General features: G+C 29.0%; 1 long non-coding RNA gene across 4 annotated transcripts; it reads right to left on the bottom strand.

The window, feature by feature from the left end:
* Window positions 1-549: 549 nt before the first annotated feature.
* LOC109609499 (uncharacterized) lies at window positions 550-11,542 on the bottom strand. Of its 4 annotated transcripts, none has more exons than XR_007547100.1 (3): window positions 11,408-11,542; window positions 9,169-9,290; window positions 550-883 (listed from the first exon to the last, which is right to left on the bottom strand). It is a non-coding gene; the product is annotated as an uncharacterized LOC109609499 (long non-coding RNA). The 4 variants fall into 4 exon arrangements; XR_007547099.1 differs by lacking the exon at window positions 11,408-11,542 and adding an exon at window positions 10,325-10,509; XR_007547097.1 differs by lacking the exon at window positions 11,408-11,542 and adding an exon at window positions 9,787-9,965.
* Between the last annotated feature and the right edge of the window lie 174 nt (window positions 11,543-11,716).

Genomic DNA, 11,716 nt, shown 5'->3' with positions numbered 1-11,716 from the left:
CGAGATTTCAAGTGAGTGTCAGGTGGGTTGCCGACAAGTGATCTGTGATTCACACAGATTCACCAATGCGCCGGCGATTTTCTAAATGTTTAAATGTTAAAGTAAAACAAATTCAATCATTTTCTAGTTTTTTGAGTGGAAATCGAGTTTATGTGCTCAAGGTTTCATTGATTGGAATGTTTATAAATACCTATATAAGGGCTCTGGGGCTTTGTTAGAAGGACTTTCCACTATATAGGAATTGAATACGGAACAATAGAATGGGTAGCTGCATTGTTGCTATGGAGATATTTTTTAAAGTTTACAGTCTATAGGAAACAAATATATTTGGTTCAATGGGAGTGTTTCCTCAATCTTTCAAAATTTCTGATGAGAAAATTTGCATAGGTGCTAATTCTATATGAGCAAAAGAGATGCTAGAGATGATACAATGTGCCATTTTGTTAATAAATAATGGGGTTTAAGAAATTTTTAAATTTTTTTCTTCAGGTTAGTTGGACCTAGGGACAATAATTGTTTATAATGTTTGTTTTCTTAAATAAAAGACAATTTTTAAACAATTTCTGTTTATTTTAACAATTCATTAACAATATATATCTATTAATCAAGTTCTTTGCCTTGCTTACAGCATATAATATGTCGAAATTACAATAAATGTCATGTTTTTTGATTTTATCATTTTTATAATTTTTTTTAAGATCTTCCGTCGAAGTCTGGGGTGCTTTCCGGTAAGACGCATGCCTTTACTTACCGTAAAACTCCCCCGGACATTCGGGGGAAAATGAACTAGAAATGTGAAACTTCCAACGGGAACGTTCCAGTCTTCTGCTTTTATGAACGAACTTTTGTATACATTTTTTTTTTGTTTTTTTGGGATTTTTTTCTGAAAGTAAAAAGCATATGAAAATATTGTTAAAATCTGAAACTTTTTCACTTACGCTTCTCATCAATTTTCAAACAGTTGTTTTTTTTTCTTTTTAGTATTATATTTTTTTTGTTGCTCATTTTGCCTTCCAGGGTGGTAATAAGTTCCTTTCATCCTTGTATGTATCACTTATTCTGTAACATAATAAATTAAGTATTAAATAAGATTCCATATAATTAATATTCACTATATGAACGTTAACAAATAATTGTTTATAGATACTCCTCTCGTAATGACATTTCGAAAATCAATGTTTGTATTACATATTGTTCAATTAATATACTACTACTTTTACGACTATTAAGAATTTCTATTAATTCTGATCTAATATGATATTCTAATAGTTCTAAAACTTTTTGGCTTACTTTAATTTGACAGAAGTTTTAATTTTGTTTAAAGCAATCGAATGCAAATGGAAACACGATTCGGATGCTTTATAAATAAATTTACTAGATTTATAATATACGTGGATATAAAAATGAAGGCTTTCATGACTAACAAACAATATAACAAAAATAAACACTACTATTAAAAAATAAACTTGTTACTGTTTTGAAAACACAATAATATCTAACAAATTTTAAATGGTAATATTAAAAAAAAGACTTGTAAATTGCAATAGTTACTTACAGTTTGATACGATTAGTTTCATATCCAATATTCTACACATAAGTACTGCTTTCTTCTAGTTACCGTTACAAATAAGGCAGAGCTTTTTATCTATCATGATATAATAGTGAATCTAATAATAACTAAGAATTTTGAGCCGAAATGCGAGAGCAATTTCGGAGTGATGTGTCTCTAAAGAAATTGCAACGTACTGACTAATGTTTCATGGCGCCCAAACAAAGAAAACTTTTTTGGCTACTTGATTTTGTAAAGATTGAAGTTTGTAGATAGCAACCGATAGCAAATGTTAATAAAAGAAAGTGTTGATTTAACAAAAGATATTAATTTGTTGATGGGGCAACGCGTTTCAGATGTTTTACAAATAAATCTACTAGATTAATATGTGCGGAGTACTTTTTTTACATATTAAGTAAAATTGAGATACCTGTACACCCGGGTATAAAAATGAATGCTCTCGTGTTTAAAAACAAGAATATCTAACAAACTTTAAACGGTAATACTAAGAAAATAAAACTTGTAAATTGTAATAGTTACTTACAGTTTATTACGATTAGTTTCATATCCAATATGCTACACACAAGTACTGCTTTCTTCTAGTTACCATTTTGAATAAGGCAGAGCATTTTATTTATCATGATATAATAGTGAATCTAATAATAACTAAGAATTTTGAACCGAAATGCGAGAGCAATTTCGGAGTGATGTATCTCTAAAGAAATTGCAACGTACTGACTAGTGTTTCATGGCGACCAAATAAAGAAAACTTTTTTGGCTACTTGATTTTGTAAAAATTTAAGTTTGTTGATAGCAACCGATAGCAAATGTTAATAAAAGAATGTGTTGATTTAACAAAAGATATTAATTTGTTGATGGGGCAACACGTTTCAGATGTTTTACAAATAAATCTACTAGATTAATATGTGCCGAGTACTTTTTTTACATATTATTTAAGTAAAATAGAGATACCTATACACCCGGGTATAAAAATAACTGCTCTCGTGTTTAAAAACAAGAATATCTCACAAACTTTAAACGGTAATATTACGAAAGTACAACTTGTAAATTGTAATAGTTACTTACAGTTTGCTACTATTAGTTTCATCTCCAATATTCTACACACAAGTACTGCTTTCTTCTAGTTACCATTTCAAATAAGGCAAAGCATTTTATCTATCATGATATAATAGTGAATCTAATAATAACTAAGAATTTTGAGCCGAAATGCGAGAGCAATTTCGGAGTGATGTGTCTCTAAAGAAATTGCAACGTACTGACTAATGTTTCATGGCGCCCAAACAAAGAAAACTTTTTTGGCTACTTGATTTTGTAAAGATTGAAGTTTGTAGATAGCAACCGATAGCAAATGTTAATAAAAGAAAGTGTTGATTTAACAAAAGATATTAATTTGTTGATGGGGCAACGCGTTTCAGATGTTTTACAAATAAATCTACTAGATTAATATGTGCGGAGTACTTTTTTTACATATTAAGTAAAATTGAGATACCTGTACACCCGGGTATAAAAATGAATGCTCTCGTGTTTAAAAACAAGAATATCTAACAAACTTTAAACGGTAATACTAAGAAAATAAAACTTGTAAATTGTAATAGTTACTTACAGTTTATTACGATTAGTTTCATATCCAATATGCTACACACAAGTACTGCTTTCTTCTAGTTACCATTTTGAATAAGGCAGAGCATTTTATTTATCATGATATAATAGTGAATCTAATAATAACTAAGAATTTTGAACCGAAATGCGAGAGCAATTTCGGAGTGATGTATCTCTAAAGAAATTGCAACGTACTGACTAGTGTTTCATGGCGACCAAATAAAGAAAACTTTTTTGGCTACTTGATTTTGTAAAAATTTAAGTTTGTTGATAGCAACCGATAGCAAATGTTAATAAAAGAATGTGTTGATTTAACAAAAGATATTAATTTGTTGATGGGGCAACACGTTTCAGATGTTTTACAAATAAATCTACTAGATTAATATGTGCCGAGTACTTTTTTTACATATTATTTAAGTAAAATAGAGATACCTATACACCCGGGTATAAAAATAACTGCTCTCGTGTTTAAAAACAAGAATATCTCACAAACTTTAAACGGTAATATTACGAAAGTACAACTTGTAAATTGTAATAGTTACTTACAGTTTGCTACTATTAGTTTCATCTCCAATATTCTACACACAAGTACTGCTTTCTTCTAGTTACCATTTCAAATAAGGCAAAGCATTTTATCTATCATGATATAATAGTGAATCTAACAATAACTAACAATTTTGATCCGAAATGCGAGAGCAATTTCGGAGTGATGTATCTCTAAAGAAATTGCAACGTACTGATTAATGTTTCATGGCGACCAAATAAAGAAAACTTTTTAGGCTACTTGATTTTGTAAAAATTTAAGTTTGTTGATAGCAACCGATAGCAAATGTTAATAAAAGAAAGTGTTGATTTAACAAAAGATATTAATTTGTTGATGGGGCAACGCGTTTCAGATGTTTTACAAATAAATCTACTAGATTAATATGTGCGGAGTACTTTTTTTACATATTAAGTAAAATTGAGATACCTGTACACCCGGGTATAAAAATGAATGCTCTCGTGTTTAAAAACAAGAATATCTAACAAACTTTAAACGGTAATACTAAGAAAATAAAACTTGTAAATTGTAATAGTTACTTACAGTTTATTACGATTAGTTTCATATCCAATATGCTACACACAAGTACTGCTTTCTTCTAGTTACCATTTTGAATAAGGCAGAGCATTTTATTTATCATGATATAATAGTGAATCTAATAATAACTAAGAATTTTGAACCGAAATGCGAGAGCAATTTCGGAGTGATGTATCTCTAAAGAAATTGCAACGTACTGACTAGTGTTTCATGGCGACCAAATAAAGAAAACTTTTTTGGCTACTTGATTTTGTAAAAATTTAAGTTTGTTGATAGCAACCGATAGCAAATGTTAATAAAAGAATGTGTTGATTTAACAAAAGATATTAATTTGTTGATGGGGCAACACGTTTCAGATGTTTTACAAATAAATCTACTAGATTAATATGTGCCGAGTACTTTTTTTACATATTATTTAAGTAAAATAGAGATACCTATACACCCGGGTATAAAAATAACTGCTCTCGTGTTTAAAAACAAGAATATCTCACAAACTTTAAACGGTAATATTACGAAAGTACAACTTGTAAATTGTAATAGTTACTTACAGTTTGCTACTATTAGTTTCATCTCCAATATTCTACACACAAGTACTGCTTTCTTCTAGTTACCATTTCAAATAAGGCAAAGCATTTTATCTATCATGATATAATAGTGAATCTAACAATAACTAACAATTTTGATCCGAAATGCGAGAGCAATTTCGGAGTGATGTATCTCTAAAGAAATTGCAACGTACTGATTAATGTTTCATGGCGACCAAATAAAGAAAACTTTTTAGGCTACTTGATTTTGTAAAAATTTAAGTTTGTTGATAGCAACCGATAGCAAATGTTAATAAAAGAAAGTGTTGATTTAACAAAAGATATTAATTTGTTGATGGGGCAACGCGTTTCAGATGTTTTACAAATAAATCTACTAGATTAATATGTGCGGAGTACTTTTTTTACATATTAAGTAAAATTGAGATACCTGTACACCCGGGTATAAAAATGAATGCTCTCGTGTTTAAAAACAAGAATATCTAACAAACTTTAAACGGTAATACTAAGAAAATAAAACTTGTAAATTGTAATAGTTACTTACAGTTTATTACGATTAGTTTCATATCCAATATGCTACACACAAGTACTGCTTTCTTCTAGTTACCATTTTGAATAAGGCAGAGCATTTTATTTATCATGATATAATAGTGAATCTAATAATAACTAAGAATTTTGAACCGAAATGCGAGAGCAATTTCGGAGTGATGTATCTCTAAAGAAATTGCAACGTACTGACTAGTGTTTCATGGCGACCAAATAAAGAAAACTTTTTTGGCTACTTGATTTTGTAAAAATTTAAGTTTGTTGATAGCAACCGATAGCAAATGTTAATAAAAGAATGTGTTGATTTAACAAAAGATATTAATTTGTTGATGGGGCAACACGTTTCAGATGTTTTACAAATAAATCTACTAGATTAATATGTGCCGAGTACTTTTTTTACATATTATTTAAGTAAAATAGAGATACCTATACACCCGGGTATAAAAATAACTGCTCTCGTGTTTAAAAACAAGAATATCTCACAAACTTTAAACGGTAATATTACGAAAGTACAACTTGTAAATTGTAATAGTTACTTACAGTTTGCTACTATTAGTTTCATCTCCAATATTCTACACACAAGTACTGCTTTCTTCTAGTTACCATTTCAAATAAGGCAAAGCATTTTATCTATCATGATATAATAGTGAATCTAACAATAACTAACAATTTTGATCCGAAATGCGAGAGCAATTTCGGAGTGATGTATCTCTAAAGAAATTGCAACGTACTGATTAATGTTTCATGGCGACCAAATAAAGAAAACTTTTTAGGCTACTTGATTTTGTAAAAATTTAAGTTTGTTGATAGCAACCGATAGCAAATGTTAATAAAAGAAAGTGTTGATTTAACAAAAGATATTAATTTGTTGATGGGGCAACGCGTTTCAGATGTTTTACAAATAAATCTACTAGATTAATATGTGCGGAGTACTTTTTTTACATATTAAGTAAAATTGAGATACCTGTACACCCGGGTATAAAAATGAATGCTCTCGTGTTTAAAAACAAGAATATCTAACAAACTTTAAACGGTAATACTAAGAAAATAAAACTTGTAAATTGTAATAGTTACTTACAGTTTATTACGATTAGTTTCATATCCAATATGCTACACACAAGTACTGCTTTCTTCTAGTTACCATTTTGAATAAGGCAGAGCATTTTATTTATCATGATATAATAGTGAATCTAATAATAACTAAGAATTTTGAACCGAAATGCGAGAGCAATTTCGGAGTGATGTATCTCTAAAGAAATTGCAACGTACTGACTAGTGTTTCATGGCGACCAAATAAAGAAAACTTTTTTGGCTACTTGATTTTGTAAAAATTTAAGTTTGTTGATAGCAACCGATAGCAAATGTTAATAAAAGAATGTGTTGATTTAACAAAAGATATTAATTTGTTGATGGGGCAACACGTTTCAGATGTTTTACAAATAAATCTACTAGATTAATATGTGCCGAGTACTTTTTTTACATATTATTTAAGTAAAATAGAGATACCTATACACCCGGGTATAAAAATAACTGCTCTCGTGTTTAAAAACAAGAATATCTCACAAACTTTAAACGGTAATATTACGAAAGTACAACTTGTAAATTGTAATAGTTACTTACAGTTTGCTACTATTAGTTTCATCTCCAATATTCTACACACAAGTACTGCTTTCTTCCAGTTACCATTTCAAATAAGGCAGAGCTTTTTATCTATCATGATATAATAGTGAATCTAAAAATAACTAAGAATTTTGAGCCGAAATGCGAGAGCAATTTCGGAGTGATGTATCTCTAAAGAAATTGCAACGTACTGATTAATGTTTCATGGTGACCAAATAAAGAAAACTTTTTTGGCTACTTGATTTTGTAAAAATTTAAGTTTGTTGATAGCAACCGATAGCAAATGTTAATAAAAGAAAGTGTTGATTTAACAAAAGATATTAATTTGTTGATGGGGCAACACGTTTCAGATGTTTTACAAATAAATCTACTAGATTAATATGTGCGGAGTACTTTTTTTACATATTATTTAAGTAAAATAGAGATACCTATACACCCGGATATAAAAATAACTGCTCTCGTGTTTAAAAACAAGAATATCTCACAAACTTTAAACGGTGATATTAAGAAAGTAAAACTTGTAAATTGTAATAGTTACTTACAGTTTGATACCATTAGTTTCATATCCAATATTCTACACACAAGTACTGCTTTCTTCTAGTTACCATTTCAAATAAGGCAAAGCATTTTATCTATCATGATATAATAGTGAATCTAATAATAACTAAGAATTTTGATCCGAAATGCGAGAGCAATTTCGGAGTGATGTATCTCTAAAGAAATTGCAACGTACTGATTAATGTTTCATGGCGACCAAATAAAGAAAACTTTTTTGGCTACTTGATTTTGTAAAAATTTAAGTTTGTTGATAGCAACCGATAGCAAATGTTAATAAAAGAATGTGTTGATTTAACAAAAGATATTAATTTGTTGATGGGGCAACACGTTTCAGATGTTTTACATATAAATCTACTAGATTAATATGTGCGGAGTACTTTTTTACATATTAAGTAAAATTGAGATACCTGTACACCCGGGTATAAAAATGAATGCTCTTGTGTTTAAAAACAAGAATATCTAACAAACTTTAAACGGTAATACTAAGAAAATAAAACTTGTAAATTGTAATAGTAAATAAAGAAAACTTTTTTGGCTACTTGATTTTGTAAAGTTTTAAGTTTGTTGGTGGCAACCGATAGCAAATGTTAATAAAAAAATAAGTTGATTGAACAAAAGATATTAATTTGTTGATGCCAACACGTTTCAGATGTTTTATAAATAAATTTACTAGATTAAATAGATTCGTAAAAATTCCATAATTTCTGATGTGCTATTTCTGTGTGAGCAGAATAGAGCCACAATACAACGCCCAACAATTATGTTTATTTTCTTAAATAAAAGGTAATTTTTAAACATTTTCCATTTATTTTGATAAGCCTCTTCATTAACAAGAATTAATGACCATGTTCTTTGATATTGTCGTCTAGAACGTAGTCAAAATATTTATTTAGTTTGAGATTCAGGTCAGTGGGAAGGTCGTTCGAGTGAGACCCCGAGGGAGCTTTTCTCCTATCAGAAAATAAAACTCCAACTTTTGGTATCAAGTCCTCAGTAGTTTCTGATATGCAACTTTGCATAATGTTTGTTCTCTTAAATAAAAGACAATTTTTAAACAATCTGTTTATTTTCACAAACCACTTGATTAACACAATAAGTAATAATAAAGTTCTTTGATGGAGCAACAAGACAACGCGCTTTTTAGAAAATAAATAATGGGGTTAAAAAAACTGATTTAGGTTAAATTTTTTTTCAGGTTAGTTTGACTTAGGGATCATAATTGTCCATTGTCCATTAATGTTTGTTTTCTTAAATAAAATAATTTTTAAACAATTTCTGTTTATTTTAACAATTCATTAACAATATATATCTATTAATCAAGTTCTTTGCCTTGCTTACAGCATATAATATGTCGAAATTACAATGAATGTCATGTTTTTTGATTTTATCATTTTTATAATTTTTTTGAAGATCTTCCGTCGAAGTCTGGGGTGCTTTCCGGTAAGACGCATGCCTTTACTTACCGTAAAACTCCCCCGGACATTCGGGGGAAAATGAACTAGAAATGTGAAACTTCCAACGGGAACGTTCCAGTCTTCTGCTTTTATGAACGAACTTTTGTATACATTTTTTTTTTTTTTTGTTTTTTTGGGATTTTTTTCTGAAAGTAAAAAGCATATGAAAATATTGTTAAAATCTGAAACTTTTTCACTTACGCTTCTCATCAATTTTCAAACAGTTGTTTTTTTTTTCTTTTTAGTATTATATTTTTTTTGTTGCTCATTTTGCCTTCCAGGGTGGTAATAAGTTCCTTTCATCCTTGTATGTATCACTTATTCTGTAACATAATAAATTAAGTATTAAATAAGATTCCATATAATTAATATTCACTATATGAACGTTAACAAATAATTGTTTATAGATACTCCTCTCGTAATGACATTTCGAAAATCAATGTTTGTATTACATATTGTTCAATTAATATACTACTACTTTTACGACTATTAAGAATTTCTATTAATTCTGATCTAATATGATATTCTAATAGTTCTAAAACTTTTTGGCTTACTTTAATTTGACAGAAGTTTTAATTTTGTTTATAGCAATCGAATGCAAATGGAAACACGATTCGGACGCTTTATAAATAAATTTACTAGATTTATTATATACGTGGATATAAAAATGAAGGCTTTCATGACTAACAAACAATATAACAAAAATAAACACTACTATTAAAAAATAAACTTGTTACTGTTTTGAAAACACAATAATATCTAACAAATTTTAAATGGTAATATTAAAAAAAAGACTTGTAAATTGCAATAGTTACTTACAGTTTGATACGATTAGTTTCATATCCAATATTCTACACATAAGTACTGCTTTCTTCTAGTTACCGTTACAAATAAGGCAGAACTTTTTATCTATCATGATATAATAGTGAATCTAATAATAACTAAGAATTTTGAGCCGAAATGCGAGAGCAATTTCGGAGTGATGTATCTCTAAAGAAATTGCAACGTACTGACTAGTGTTTCATGGCGACCAAATAAAGAAAACTTTTTTGGCTACTTGATTTTGTAAAAATTTAAGTTTGTTGATAGCAACCGATAGCAAATGTTAAAAAAGAAAGTGTTGATTTAACAAAAGATATTAATTTGTTGATGGGGCAACACGTTTCAGATGTTTTACAAATAAATCTACTAGATTAATATGTGCGGAGTACTTTTTTTTACATATTAAGTAAAATTGAGATACCTGTACACCCGGGTATAAAAATGAATGCTCTCGTGTTTAAAAACAAGAATATCTAACAAACTTTAAACGGTAATACTAAGAAAATAAAACTTGTAAATTGTAATAGTTACTTACAGTTTACTACGATTAGTTTCATATCCAATATGCTACACACAAGTACTGCTTTCTTCTAGTTACCATTTTGAATAAGGCAGAGCATTTTATCTATCATGATATAATAGTGAATCTAATAATAACTAAGAATTTTGAACCGAAATGCGAGAGCAATTTCGGAGTGATGTATCTCTAAAGAAATTGCAACGTACTGACTAATGTTTCATGGCGACCAAATAAAGAAAACTTTTTTGGCTACTTGATTTTGTAAAAATTTAAGTTTGTTGATAGCAACCGATAGCAAATGTTAAAAAAGAAAGTGTTGATTTAACAAAAGATATTAATTTGTTGATGGGGCAACACGCTTCAGATGTTTTACAAATAAATCTACTAGATTAATATGTGCCGAGTACTTTTTTTACATATTATTTAAGTAAAATAGAGATACCTATACACCCGGGTATAAAAATAACAGCTCTCGTGTTTAAAAACAAGAATATCTCACAAACTTTAAACGGTAATATTACGAAAGTAAAACTTGTAAATTGTAATAGTTACTTACAGTTTGCTACGATTAGTTTCATCTCCAATATTCTACACACAAGTACTGCTTTCTTCTAGTTACCATTTCAAATAAGGCAGAGCTTTTTATCTATCATGATATAATAGTGAATCTAATAATAACTAAGAATTTTGAGCCGAAATGCGAGAGCAATTTCGGAGTGATGTATCTCTAAAGAAATTGCAACGTACTGACTAATGTTTCATGGCGACCAAACAAAGAAAACTTTTTTGGCTACTTGATTTTGTAAAGATTGAAGTTTGTAGATAGCAACCGATAGCAAATGTTAATAAAAGAATGTGTTGATTTAACAAAAGATATTAATTTGTTGATGGGGCAACACGTTTCAGATGTTTTACATATAAATCTACTAGATTAATATGTGCGGAGTACTTTTTTTACATATTATTTAAGTAAAATTGAGATACCTATACACCCGGGTATAAAAATGACTTCTCTCGTGTTTAAAAACAAGAATTTCTAACAAACTTTAAACGGTATTATTAAGAAAGTAAAACTTGTAAATTGTAATAGTTACTTACAGTTTGATACCATTAGTTTCATATCCAATATTCTACATACAAGTACTGCTTTCTTCTAGTTACCATTTCAAATAAGGCAGAGCTTTTTACCTATTATGATATAATAGTGAATCTAATAATAACTAAGAATTTTGAGCTGATAAGCCTCTTCATTAACAAGAATTAATGACCATGTTCTTTGATATTGTCGTCTAGAACGTAGTCAATATATTTATTTAGTTTGAGATTCAGGTCAGTGGGAAGGTCGTTGGAATGAGACCCCGAGGGAGCTTTTCTCCTATCAGAAAACTAAAACTCCAACTTTTGGTA

The sequence above is a fragment of the Aethina tumida genome, chromosome 1 (genome assembly GCF_024364675.1).
Source record: "Aethina tumida isolate Nest 87 chromosome 1, icAetTumi1.1, whole genome shotgun sequence".
Taxonomy (NCBI): Eukaryota; Metazoa; Arthropoda; class Insecta; order Coleoptera; family Nitidulidae; genus Aethina; species Aethina tumida.
The sequence above is the reverse complement of the archived record's forward strand: the minus strand, read 5'-3'. Positions and strand labels throughout refer to the sequence as shown.